This window comes from Balaenoptera ricei, chromosome 11 (genome assembly GCF_028023285.1).
Source record: "Balaenoptera ricei isolate mBalRic1 chromosome 11, mBalRic1.hap2, whole genome shotgun sequence".
NCBI classification, from domain to species: Eukaryota; Metazoa; Chordata; class Mammalia; order Artiodactyla; family Balaenopteridae; genus Balaenoptera; species Balaenoptera ricei.
In genome coordinates this window covers 75,304,644-75,319,567 of record NC_082649.1, presented here as the reverse complement: position 1 = coordinate 75,319,567, position 14,924 = coordinate 75,304,644, and the positions used below count along the sequence as shown (strand labels likewise).

Sequence of the window (14,924 nt, the reverse complement as noted above, 5' to 3'; positions counted from 1 at the left end):
GGGGGCCACTCTTCATCGCAGTGCGCGGGCCTCTCACTATCGTGGCCTCTCTTGTTGCGGAGCACAGGCTCCAGACGCGCAGGCTCAGTAATTGTGGCTCATGGGCCTAGTTGCTCCGCGGCATGTGGGATCTCCCCAGACCAGGGCTCGAACCCGTGTCCCCTGCATTGGCAGGCAGATTCTCAACCACTGCGCCACCAGGGAAGCCCCTCCAAGGTTGTAAGGGCCAAAGGTGAAGCTGCTGGGAAGTTTTTCTTTTAAAAGGTTGTTGATTTCTTTTACTACCATGAAACGCAACATCACTTATACCCAGAATTCACCTATGTATACAGAAATTTTAAACACAGAGCAAAGCCAAAGAAGAGTTAATTGTTCAACAGTGTCAAAAAGATACCACATAATTTACAATAATCACAAGTTTTTGAGTTCTTACCATATGCTTGGATAAACTACTTTCCATGCATTTTTCCACTTACTCTTTAAAACAGTCCTATGAGGTAGATGTTTTATTATCCCTATACCACAGATAAAGAAATTAGGACTAAAATAGGTTAAGTAAACTGCCAAAGATAGTAATGGGGAGAGATGTACATTTTAAACTTTTTAATCTCAACTATTCTGCTATGCTACTTATGTCTGTCTGGTCATTTCACATCCACTATCTCTAATGTTTCTACCAACCATCACATGAATTAGGAATGATTTTGTTCATTTGATAGATCCGCAGGTTGAGGCTGAAACACAAGCAACCTATCTAAGTAACCTCTCTACGGTCACAATAAAATCATAAAACAGCAATCAGGCCTTATGATGCCAAATTATCAGGAAAAGTAAACTTTTAAAATTTCTTTCAGAAATGCCTTCACTACCTTCTACCACCTATTTGACATACAATCCTAATAAATTTGAGTTTCCCAGCTTCCATGTCCATGGCAGATTAAAAGGGAACAAGCATATGCCAGGGACTATGCTAGGCACTTTATACACATAACCTTATCTAAACTTCAGAATACTATGAAATAAGTAGTATCCCACATGAACAGACAGGTTAAGAAGCTAAATTATACGCCCAGAGATTACACAGAAAGTAAGAATGGCAAATAAGGTCTATTAGACACCTCATGACCATGGCAAATCCCTTGAAGATCAAGATAAGTTATATCCCTTTATCTCACTGACATCCCTAGCCCTTAACAAAATGCCTGCTGAACAGGCATCAAACAAGTATTTTATTTTTTTAAATAAATTTATTTTATTTATTTATTTTTGGCTACGTTGGGTCTGCGTTGCTGCGCGCGGTCTTTCTCTAGTTGCAGTGAGCGGGGGCTACTCTTCGTTGCAGTGCGCAGGCTTCTCGTTGTGGTGGCTTCTCTTGATGCAGCAGGGCACGGGCTCCAGGTGCACTGGCTTCAGTAGTTCTGGCACATGGGCGTAGTTATTCCGCGGCATGTGGGATCTTCCCAGACCAGGGCTCGAACCCGTGTCCCCTGCATTAGCAGGTGGATTCTTAACCACTGCTCCAACAGGGAAGCCCCACACAAGTATTTTAAATAAATATTTCGTGAGTGTGATATTTATAGCCCTGACTCATTCCATCATTTACCCACCATTTCCTGAGCACCTGTGAATAGGAATTCAGCCATCAGCCACTAAAAATAGAATATGTGACTTTCCAAAGTCACTTAGAGCAAATGCAAAACAGTAATAACAACAAATACTATCAGTAGTAATAATGTCAATAACCCCATAGGGCATTCAATGTCACCAATTCCTAGAATTCTGATTCAGAATAATCTCTCAATTCCACACTGCCTTTCCCTCCCCATTACTGTTCCTCTAACTCAGGCCCATAACATTTGCAAAGACGATGGCTATGATTCCACACTCTTCACCCTCTACACTGATGCTAGATTTATTTCCTAAAATACAAACCTGACCATTTTGTTTCCCTTTGTAAAATGGCTGTTGACCCTTTGCCTTCAAAATTAAATCTGAGAGCTCTGATAACTTTCAAAATCTTTCATAATGACCTCAATCACCCTATCAAACTGGGTTTTCCACTTTTCCTAAAAGTACCATCCATTCTATCCTTGCTTAACTACTAGCAATTCCCTACACAAGCCCCAGGTATGATTCTTGCTTACATTGTGCTTGGACCCGAAAAGCCCTTGCTTCCACCCACCCACACTCTTTACTTGTTAAAAGCCTCCTTTTCGGGGCTTCCCTGGTGGCGCAGTGGTTGAGAATCTGCCTGCCAATGCAGGGGACACGGGTTCGAGCCCTGGTCTGGGAAGATCCCACATGCCGCGGAGCAACTAGGCCCGTGAGCCACAACTACTGAGCCTGCGCGTCTGGAGCCTGTGCTCCGCAACAAGAGAGGCCACGATAGTGAGAGGCCCGCGCACCGCGATGAGGAGTGGTCCCCACTTGCCGCAACTAGAGAAAGCCCTCACACAGAAACGAAGACCCAACACAGCCATAAATAAATAAATAAATTAAAAAAAAAAAAAAAAAAAGCCTCCTTTTCTTTCTGAAGCCCCAGTTTAAATATCTTAACAAATAAGATTTCTCGTTCAGATAACAATTCTCACTAAATAATATTACACCTAAACCAGAGACTCAAGGCTTTATTCCAGGTTAAGTCTCTAACTCCCAACCCTTTAAGTCCAAATCATACTCTGAACAGCATTACAATTCCATCTTTTTAAAACTATAACATTTATTCCCTGTCAGAAAGTTCCAATAGGCACAAGTAACAAATGATGTTTTGTTTTTTTTTTTTTAAGAACATGAGTAACTTTTTTTTTTTTTTTTTTTTTTTGGCTGTGTTGGGTCTTCGTTTCTGTGCGAGGGCTTTCTCTAGTTGCGGCAAGCGGGGGCCACTCTTCACCGCGGTGCGCGGGCCTCTTACTATTGTGGCCTCTCTTGTTGGGGAGAACAGGTTCCAGACGCGCAGGCTCAGTAGTTGTGGCTCACGGGCCTAGTTGCTCCGCGGCATGTGGGATCCTCCCAGATCAGGGCTCGAACCCGTGTCCCCTGCATTGGCAGGCAGATTCTCAACCACTGCGCCACCAGGGAAGCCCACAAATGATGTTTTAAAATACATTTCGAATAAATGAAATAATTCATACTTTAGAATGGAAGCTATAAAGTTTTGATTTACCATAGGAGAGGCCAAACTGTATTACATCTAAATAGCAATATGCTATATGGAACAGAGCATACGTTAAAGGTTTGAATTCCAGCTCCATCACCTTCTAACATACTGTGTGACCTTGAGCATGTTATTTAACCTCTCTGAGCATCCCTTTAGTTATAAAGGGTTATTTATAAATCCCTATTTATAAATTGGGGATAATATCAGTACGTACCTCTGAGTGTTTGTTGTAAAGGTTAAATGATGTTAAGCATGTAAGGTATTTAGCACAGCATTTGTACATAGTAACTGCTAAACAAATGGCAGCTATTATTACTAAATTCACAGAATATGCATAAACGTGTAACCACTGCGACCTTCTTCAGTCAGAGAACTGATGCAAGACTTTCCTTTATGTCTTTTCCTTATAACCTTTCTTAAGCTAAGGTTCTTAAAAATAATTTACCAGTTAATTACTTAAACAGTAAACAGCTGATAGAGATATAAATAAATCAGTAACAGCTGAACTCTAACACATACAGATGTTAAAAATAGCATGCCATTGCCCCATTACACATGAATATTACCATAAATAACCACAACCTGTGCAAAGAAGCAGCTAAATCTCTGTCTCACAGCACAGACTGAAAACCATTTATAAAAAATATGAAACACACATCACAATATGGATCAGGGAATTCCCTAATCAAAGTTATATCAAAAGGAAATTACTACCCTCAGATATATGTAAATACACTCAGAATATATAGCACAGATTAGCAATCTACAGCTCACTTGACAGTGTGAACTAGCTTCTGAATAAATTAAGCAAGTGATATTTAACAGATGTCATATAATTCCATTTCTAAACCAGAGCCCTACTATACTCCTGGCCCTGAGTGAGTGACAGGGTTGGAAATCCAGTGAAGTCATGGAATAATGCTCACAGAAGCATTAACTCACTCAGTTCAAAACTCAAAATGCTCCTTAGGACACCTAGTAGCATATAAATTACTAGGGCAGGGCAGAGGTTTTCCCATTACACCCTCCTATACTATTTGAATTTTCTGTTTAAAAAAAAAAAGAGAGAGAGAAAGAGACATGTATGGGAAGGGGCAAACAAGCATCTAACTCCAAAACTTTCAAGAGACCAAAAAGCTCAGGAAGATGGGCAATTATCAAAGTGGTCAATATCAGTTTGGCAAAGATTAAGAATAGTGATACCTGGCTCTGGCAAAATAAAAATGTGGAGAAACAGCTCTCTCACATACTGGGCATATGTACACTGGGCATAAGAGTGTAAACTGCTACACCCATTTTGGAAAATGATTCAGCAACACCTATTAAAATTTTAAATGCTTATATTCTTTGACCGAGCAATTCCACATCCAGGAATCTAACCTATAGAAACAATGAAATGCACACATGTACAATGGCAAATGCATAAGTATGTACCGAAGCAATGTTAATAGAAGTTAAAAACTGGAAACTACTAATGCCCAGCCAAACTGTCTGTCTGATTAAATATCAGACATCATAATCATAAAAAATAATGTAACGGTATGGGTACTGAAATTAAAATATATCAAGACAAACAGTGATCCCTTTTATAAAAAGAATGATAGGGACTTCCCTGGTGGTCCAGTGGTAAAGAATCCACCTTGCAATGCAGGGGACGCGGGTTTGATCCCTGGTCGGGGAACTAAGATCCCACATGCCATGGGGCAACTAAGCCCACGCGCCACAGCTACTGAGCTCGCGCACCTCAAGGAGAGAGCCCACGTGCTACAAACTACAGAGCCCAGGCGCCCTGGAGCCCGTGCGCCACAATTAGAGAGAGAAAACCTGCACGCCACAACTAGAGAGAAGCCCAAGCAGTGCAACAACAGATCCCGCGTGCCTCAAAAAAGATCCTGTGTGCCGCAACTAAGACCCGACACAGCCAAAAAAATAAAATAGTAAAATAAAATATCCTGAAATTGAGATTCATCTTTAAAAAAAAAGAATGATATATGCTTATACACCATTAGAAAACAAAAATCTGAAAGAATGTATACAAACTATTCACAGTGCTTATCTCCACAAAAAAGAAATCTTAGAGTTAAACTTTAATATTAAAAAAGATATAAAACTTTATTCAATAAGGCTAACAAATCTTCAATTCCGCATTATCATCATTTGATGGAAGAAAGTGGAAAGAAGATGAAAAGAAGAAACAAACAAAACAAACCCCCAAATAGAAAAATATAACTACACAAAGAGAGAAAAACACAGAAAAACAGAATTTGCCAGGAAAAAAAAAGGAGGTAAACATCAAGGGAGATCAAAGAAGGAAAAAGTTCAATAAATTCAAAAGGGTTAATAAACTAGTCATCTCCTTGACACAAGAACAGACTTCAGAAGTAAAATCACTGACTTATGAAAGGTACTTAAGAGGGTTAACAGCTCACTTGCTCTTTGTTCTTTCAGATTACAGGACTCAGTTCTGAATGGAAGAGCTTCAGCAACCCACCAGAGTTCTTTATGGGGCGGCGGGGGGAGAGGGGGGAATCAAATCAAGGCATCTGGTATAAATATGGTCTTCAGGATCCCTGCCCTTAAAATAAAACAGTGCTATAAAACTGGAAGAGCATAACTTTTTATACAACACACACACAAAATGATAATATTTGTACAGCACAAGATTTCCTGACAGACTGGATGTAAAATATGAAAAAAAGGAGTCAAGAAGGATACCAAAGTTTTTGACCCAAGCAACTTAGAAGGATATACAAGTGACCCTTGAACAACACTGGGGTTAGGGACACCAATCCTCCATGGAGTTGAAAACTCCCATATAACTTTTAACTTATAGCTGGTCCTCTGCATCTGCAGTTCCATATCCAGGAATGCAACCAACCTCGGATCGTGTAGCACTGTAGTATTCACTACTGAAAAAAATCTGCATATAACTGGACCCATGCAGTTCAAACCCATGTTGTTTAAGGGTCAACTGTAACTGCCCCCACGTGAACTGGAAGGGCTGAATGTCGGAAGGTTTTTTATTGAGGTTAGGGAGGTATCAGGAGTTCAGCTTTGGACATATTAAATTTGAGGTGTATGTTAGATATCAGGTGAAAATGTCAAAAAGGCAGCTGGATATGAACCTAGAGTCCAGGGAGAAAGTCTGGGCTTGAGATAAAAATGTGGTTGTCATCAGCATATACAAAGAACTGAAAGTTAAGAGACAGAATGAAATCATTGAGAAAGCAAGTACAGATAGACAAGAGGACCAAGGACAGAGTCTTGAAGCAGTCCAAAGTTTATAGGTCAAGGAGATGAAGACCAAGCAAAGGAAATTTCAAAGATGGCCAGTGAAGTAAAGTGTTGTGTCCTGGAAGCCATTGTGAATGATGTTTCCAAGAACATGGAAGAGATCAACTATGTCAAATGATGCTGAAAGATCAAGGAAGATTAGGAACAAGAACTGACCAACGGAAATAGCAACCTGGAAGCCACTGATGACCCTGACAAGAATTGTGGATGTAGTGGACAATGAAAGCCTCACCAGAGTGATTCAAGAGAAAATGGATGGAGGGGAATGAGAAAGTGTACATACAGACAAATCTTTTAAGGAGTTCTGCCCTAAAGGGAAGCAAAGATATGGGCAGTAGCTAGAAAGTTAAGTGGGGTCAGGATAATAATTTTTTAATATGACAAAAATTACACTCTTTCATATACTAACAAGAATAATCCAGTAAAGAGGAAGGGTACTTGGCCCAATCCTGAGGATTCAGAAAAGGCTTCTGATGGAACTGTCCCACGCTGAGTCATGAAGGCTGATTAAGAGTGAATCAGGATGAGAAGGGAGGGGACTGAAACAGCATGAGCAAACAGAGGTGAGAAACAACTTAGTGGGGGGGTGGCATGCGAAGCACAAGACTGAGAATGACAGGAAGTCATGCTGGAGAGGTGAGCAGTCACCAAGCCTTTTAAGACGTATCAAGCAGTACAACCTTTATGATATAGATGATAGGGGACTTGCCACTATAGGGTTTAGATAGGTAAATACTAAGATCAAACTGACATTTCACTCAGGGAGGGAATAGCTTGAGGGGTACTAGACTGAAGGCAGGGAGACCAGTTACAGTTATTGAAATAAAGAAATAATAAGGTCCTAAACTGGACAGTGTTAGAAGCAGTGAAAGGGGCTTAGTGACAGATCTTAAGTGCTCAGTGTTGAAAGCAGCAGTTTCTAGTATGAGCTACTGAGATGATAAGGCCATTACCAGTATTTGGAAATACTGGGGAGGGGGTGGTGAATGATTCATTTCAATTTGGGGTATATTGTTTTTAGAGTCTCTATAGGACATTCAAGTGAATAAATGTAAGCAGGCAGTGGGTAGAAAACTCAGACCTTAGAGCTCAAGATATCGGAGAGGCATTTGAGAAGTAATTAAAATTATTGTACTATATGAGATGATCCAAAAGTAACATTTACAAGGAAAACAATGATTGAACTTTTAAGAACACTACCACTTTATGGAGAGTTAGTGGAGAATATGCTTGAAGGAATTTCAGACAAAACAGTCAAAAGCTACAGAAAAAATCAGGAAAAGAAATAACCAAGAGGCCAGGGAACCAGCCAAGGACTAACACCTTTACCAGTTTAAAAAGAGATGGTGTAGTGACCTGAATACACTGGTGGGGATCAGAAATCAAGTCAAATCACGTAACAGTCTGGACTTTCCAATTCTGTTGTATTAATTTTTCAAAAATTAGTAGAATCTACAGGCCATCTCTTCCTGAGGTCCCTAAGTAGTCAAGCCAATCTGAGTGGAAAAGACGAAAGGAACTAAATACAGTTGCACCACTACCTCTCGTAGAAGAGTATTTATAGTTTTAGTAGAAGAGTATTTGTGGTTGCTCTATACAAAGAAAATTGGTGATGTATTTCTTAATAAACCAAAAATTGTTGTCAAGTATAATAAAATGAATAGGAAAATTTTTACTTTTTATCATACCTGACTTCTTCATTGTTACATAATACTTCACCCACAACTTTACATAAACTCAACTAACAATAAATCTCATAGCCTTATATAACAAGGAAAAGTATTTAAGTATGGATGATGTAAAAACCTATAATGCTAGTACTTAGGGAAAAATATTACCAATACAATAAAAATTTGTCAGGAATGGAAAGAATTTTTGACACTGGAAGAAAAAAGATAACTTGAAGATACAGGGGGAAATAAACAGAGCAAGGATCAATTTCCGTTTCTTGATTTTAGCTCTACAATTTTTTGGCAGACAATTTGTCACACTGAAAAATCACTTACTCTTGGATGGCTGTACTGTACTAACTGGGAGTGACTCATAAGTGCTTGGTCCCACCCATACAGAAGAACTCTGCAAAGAACTTTAAAAAAAGGAAAATCAACCGGAAGCGTATTTTCATATGAGCACCTAACACAAAATCATTAAAGCATAGAAAAGATGTGACAGAATTATTACTCGCTATGAGAAAGTTAAAAGCATTTTCTTGGAGTGGGGTGGGGGTGACTCTCAAGGTGTGAGTCATAGGATTAAAGAACAACTGGATCCAGGATTTAGCGAAAGCTGGAAAAGCAGGATTCAGATCACACGCAGCTCTCCAGGCCAGAGAGAAAAAAAGTTGAGTTGGGTTAGTGCCTCCAGAGTTTAGGTGAGTCACAGAGAGAGCAGAGAGAGAAAAGCACGACCAGACTGGACTTCAGCACATGGGAGAAATCTGTAGCTGTTATCTTTTGGTTTATTTCTTCCCTTATTAATTTACTATTAAAATATGTTAATTACATTCAAAGAAGCTAAAACAGAGGTTACCCCAGAATCTTACTACTCCACAGATGTGGACAAGCTCTGCCCCATTGCTTTGCATGTGGACTAGACCAAAACACAAAGCTAACGTCACTATCACAACCTTTCTAGCACTACATATTTTGATTTTGCTAATTTAATATAACAAGCATCTTGTAAGATATTTATTTCTGTGGTTACTAGCAAGGATGTCTGTTTGTTTACTACATATACTCACCTTGAACGAACTGACTGCATAGTTCTTTGGTCTACCTACAAAAATCTTGTTGACCTTCTTTTATATTGCAAAGGACATTTTGTGTGTTATATATACTCATTTTTCTGTCATAATTAATGCAAATGATGTTCTATTTCCATTTTTCTCATTTTTCATGGAACCAAAGTAGTTATCAATGTTTATTTAGATATTCATTAATTTTTTTTTTTTTTTTTTGCCTTCACTTGGTTTTAGGCTCTAGCAGTTGCTCATGTACCAATAAATCCTGAAGGGGTTTCATTATTATACAGTCATACTGCATGTCTTAGAACTTTTCACTTGCCTGATCCAATCATTCCAGTTTAACTCTTTTATATCATTTATTTATGTTTCTTCTCAAATACAGTGCTATCATCCTTTCTTTAAAAGAAACATTTTTTGTGGCTAAGTAATGATATAAAATGTAATGGGTTCCAAGCAATTCTACACCTAGGTATCTAGCCAAGAGAAATAAAAGACACAAAGTACTGTACACAAATGTTCCTAGCAGCGCTGTTCATAGTAACCAAAAGTTGGAGGCCATCCAAATATCCATCAACCACTGAATAAATAAGATATATCAGCAATAAAGTGAATGAACTATTGATACATTCTATAAAATAGATGAACCTCAAAAACATAATGCTAACGGAAAGAAGCCAGACACAAGTGACTGCATATAGTATGATTTTGTTTATTTAAAATTTCTGGAATATACAAACCTATAGAGGCAGAAAACAGATCAGTGGTTACCTAAGGCTGCATGTGGGATCAAGGACTGAATGCAAATAGGCACAAGAGAACTTTTGGGGGTGATGAAAATGTTTTATAGCTAGATTATGGTGATCATTACAAAACTACAGATTTACTAAAAACCATTAACTTCAAGTAAACTAAACTTACTTTTATAATGGGTAAATTTTATGGAATGTAAATTCTACTTCAATAAAGCTGTTTTTAAAAAGCCAATGAACAGAGGAAGGATGAAAAGAATATATGAATATATACACGCACATAGAAAATAACTTTGTAATATAAAAATTTAAGGGATTCAGCTTGTTACTGATAAAAGTGGCAGAAAGTATTTTAAATAACACTCAGTGCATTCAAGAGTGACATAAGAGAAACATTTTCACAAGCTGGTCATGGGAGTGTAAATTGGCACAACCTGTCTGGAAAGCAGTTTGGCAAAGTATACGAAGCGAGCTTTAAAACAATGTCCCCTTTGATTTACTTCTGAGAGCTCAGCCTACAGAAGTAATAAAAAACATAAATAAAGATCTAGGTATAAAGATATTCAGCAAAGCAAAATTTATAATAGTTTTAAAAGATGGAACCTATGTAAATATTCAACAATGGAAGAACAGTTAAGAAAACTACAGCCTATCCGTGAATATTCTGCACTCTTTAAAAATATCTGTGTGCCTATGACCCAGCATAGAGCATGACATCACTGCTGCCACCACCACGACCTACACTCAGGAGGAAGATCCTCTAAGAGGAAGATTCTCACCATTTCCTGCGGGTCATGGCTAGCAGAGCACTGGTGGCATCCCGTAACTGTGCAAATGATGGTACATTTGAAATGAAGAAATGTGACCTTCATGGGTAGTAAGAGGGCCCTCTTATCACAACAGTGCTCGGTAGTGAAGAGAGACTCAGACTCTATGGGATGATACAGACTGTTTGCCAATGGAATCAAACAGAAAGTTATTTGTGGTTTTTGTTACTTATGTAATGTCAAGAAGATTGTGGGGGACTTGAGGTCGGGATAAATATCATAGATCATCTCATCACCGCTTACTGGGCTCATGGCTTTAGCTTTACTTGTGGACTTTCTGTCCTAGAAATTTGTAGAGTTTACAGGACAAAGAGAAGGTTGTGCTAAAGGAAAAGTAGGATTAATACACATGTACACTAAGACCTTCTACAGGGATCAGGGCATTGTCAGAGCTCAGGTTCCCCTGAGCACTGGTCTGGCCTGTAAGTACAGTTACCACTCAGTATCCAAGGGGGATTGGTTCCAGAACTCCCATGGATACCAAAATCCTCAGATGCTCAAGTCCCTTATATAAAATAGCATTGTATTTGCATATAACCCTATGCACATCCTCCCATATACTTTAAATCATCTCTAGATTACTCATAATACCTCATACAATGTAAATGCTATGTGAATAGTTGCCGGTGCATGGAAAATTCAATTTTTGCTTTTTGGAACTTTCTGGAATTTTTTTCCCAAACATTTTCAATCTGCAGTTGGTTGAATCGGTGGATGCAGAGCCCATGGATAGGGAGGGCCAATTGTATAATGGAAAAAATGAGGTCTGTTTTACTTTATATTTGAAGCATACAATATGGCAACTTTGTGGAAATGACCATTTATTTTCATCTGTGAGAAAAACCACTGTGGAATGGAAACATCTGTTTAGAGAGCAGCAGCCATCACTGATTACTACAAGAAAGGCAGTTTTCTTCCTGGGCTTAGGTCAGATGGAATGGATGCTCTATGTGTCCAGGAGGCAACAAAGATTGCAGCTGCCTATCATAGATCTGTATAGGGGATCATACTGATAGAGCTGCAGACTCAACATTATGAAGGACACAGTATGCATGATCTTGGAGCCAGTTACTATACACAAGAAGAAATACAAGAAGTAAGAAGAGTGACCCTATTATGCTTCTCCGAGATAGAACAGCACACAGCAATATTGCCAGTGTTGAAGAATGAAAGGAAACTGATGTTGAAGTGAAGAAAGAAATTGAGAGCACAGTCTAGTTTGCTACAGTTGATCCCAAACCACCTTTAGAAGAGCTAGGCCATCACTTCTATTACAGTGATCCACCTTTTGAAGTTTATGGATCAAGTGAATCATTTAAAGGAAGACTGCAGGGACTTCCCTGGTGGTCCAGGGTTTAAGACTCCATGTTCCCAGTGTAGGGGGCCCGGGTTTGATCCCTGGTCAGGGAACTAGATCCCACATGCCACAACTAAGAGTCCACATGCCACAACTAAGAGTCCGCATGCCACAACTAAGAGCCTGCATGCCACAGCGAAGATCCCGCGTGGTGCAACTATGACCCGGAGTAGAATGAATGAATGAATGAATAAATAAATAAATAAATAAAGGAACACTGTAAATTTACTATTATGCCTTCAACAGAACATTCAATGGTCAACTTCAAGAAACTTTGTGTTCTCAACTTTAAAAGAAATAAAACCCATCAAACAAACAAACAGTTTGTAAACGTGTTTATGCTACTCTATAAAATTAAGTTTAAAAAGATGGGAGAAAAATTTAATGGGTTCCAAAATTCCAGTGGTACAGTGAAAAGTACATCTTCTTCCCCATGTCCCACAGTTTCCCAATTTCCCTCCACAGAAGCAAATATGTTACTAGACTCTTCTACAAGAAAAAATGAAAATTTTAAAAACTGAAACAAATCGACAAACACAAAAGACAATTCAAAATGTTTAAAGGAAAAGTTCATAAACTCTTACATTCAGAAAGAAAAATATGGAGGGAGAAATAGGAACACTTTGTAATTAACGTGAACCAAGTAGCAGAAGATAGGAAAAGTATAGGCTGGGGGAATTTGGAAGCATTGAGTTAAATCTATGGGGAGATAGAATAAGATATTAGACATGTAGGAGAGGAACTCTCTCATATCTATACTTACACAAACAACTCATCCTAAAATAAAATCCAATTCCGAAGTCAGGCAGAGATTTTTCCCTCTTGTGTCAGTGAGTCACAAAGCTGTCTCAAGCTGATTTTACCTATCAAGCCAAAAGACATACCACTCTCTTGTTATGAGGATTATAGCTAGGTATGTTTAATGAACAAGTTATTACAATTAGAGGAAAATACCTTATATTTGTTATAAGTAACAAATTGTATCACTTAACTGTGGCAGTCAAACTACTGCCTTTTGCTTCCTGGCAATGTTAACTCTACTAATTTATTCTCTAACACAGAAATAATGCCCCCCATGGTGGGCTGCCTACTGCAGTTACTCCATGTAGAAAAGGAGAGAGCTTCTGAAGATCTAAGAATAAGTGTATTAAAATACAAATTTCATCTTCATTTTGACTGCCATTATAAACTGAGGTATCACAGAGTGACTTGTTCGCAGACAAAAATTTCCCAAGCAATGGAATAGCTGAGTCACTATTCACCAAACACTTAATTATCTCATATAGCCAGTGAAAGAAAATGATATAATATTATAAAAGTCATCTATTTTTGTAGTCTTAGTTCAGGGTTCCAAAAATGAATTTCAATATGGTTGCTGACTCTGAAAGTAATTTTCACACTCAGATTTACCTCTTAAAACATTTGGGTACATTCTTTTTCTGGGATTACATTAAATAACATCTATGCATCAATCGAGTTACACCAGAGGTAATGCTACACCAACTTCTAGCTGAGTTTACAATATAACGTTAGCTTTTTCTAGAATGGGCAAGTCAACTGAGCTGTAACATTCCCTTGGGCTTTATGCCATTTCTCAAGTTTAAAACTGAAACATCAGTTGAAGAAAAACAGGTACAACCTAACAGCCTATGCAACTTAATTACAGGCAGATTAAGCTGCACACATCAGCTTCAGAACAAAAAGAGTCAGAAAAAAACTAAAAAATCAAATATGAGATTTTTACTGCTGAAATGGTCTATAAAATACTCTCATGGATGAGATAACTTAGGACCTCAAAGAAGCTGCCTGCACAAGAACACAAAACAAATAAGGCAAGCTGGGGGTGGGGGCCAGGGCCTCCAAAACATTCTATTTCACAAATCAATAGCCTCCACAATCTCAAAAATATCTATATAGAAAATTGACTAAACTTTCAAATGACAGATTTAAGAATCACTCACTTGACTAAAAATATTGGCAATAAATAACCTCATTAGAAAGGATCTACATACCAGTAAAAATGGTTAACATTTACTGAATTCTTACTGTGTGCCAGGCTCTAATATTAAGTCCTTTACATGTATTTAATTCACTTAATTCTCACCACTCCCCTGTGAGGTATTATTATTAACCCCACTTTAAAAACAAGAAAATTGAGGCAGAGTTTCTGGCAAATTACTTGCCAGAAGTCACCAAGCAAATAAGAACTAGGGTATGAACCCATGTAATGATCTCCTCAGCTGTAGTCCCTAACTCCCCACTTCTGACCTCCCAGCTCTTAACCATTCTACTATACTGCCTTTTAAATTTTAGTCCAATTTCTCATTTACATATAAGGAAACTATGTCCCCAAGGAAGAGATAAAATTCAATCAAGGTTTAAAATCATTTAATAACAGTACTCGTATTAGGATGCAGGTTTCCTATTCCCATTATGCTCTCCTATTTCACACTGGGCTTTTCCTATTTTTCTATCATCCTATTATCCTCTTTCACATTGGGCTTTTCCTATTTTCCTATCATTTTTCCTATTTCACATTGGGCTTTTCCCCTCTTCTGGTCTTTTTCAAAATTAATTTGTTTTTCTGAGTATAAAATACCTATCACTGAAGTCAAGAAAGTACAATAAAGTATAGAAGAAAATTAAAATTATTCCTCCCAGCTTCCAAGGATAATCATTGTCAACAGTTTAACTTATTTATTTATATGCATTACAAGACCAACACTCCATTTCCCTGCCCCATATGTTTAAAGAAGTTTATAGACCTACTTTACAAGTAGTTGTATATTAATTTGAC

The 14,924-nt window shown here is 38.2% G+C and overlaps 1 protein-coding gene and 1 pseudogene across 40 annotated transcripts in view; one reads left to right on the top strand and one right to left on the bottom strand.

The window, feature by feature from the left end:
- SLMAP (sarcolemma associated protein) overlaps positions 1–14,924 on the bottom strand; it is a 312,286-nt gene that overhangs the window by 262,762 nt on the left and 34,600 nt on the right. The window lies entirely within an intron of this gene.
- Positions 10,738–13,373, top strand: LOC132374240 (pyruvate dehydrogenase E1 component subunit alpha, somatic form, mitochondrial-like; annotated as a pseudogene).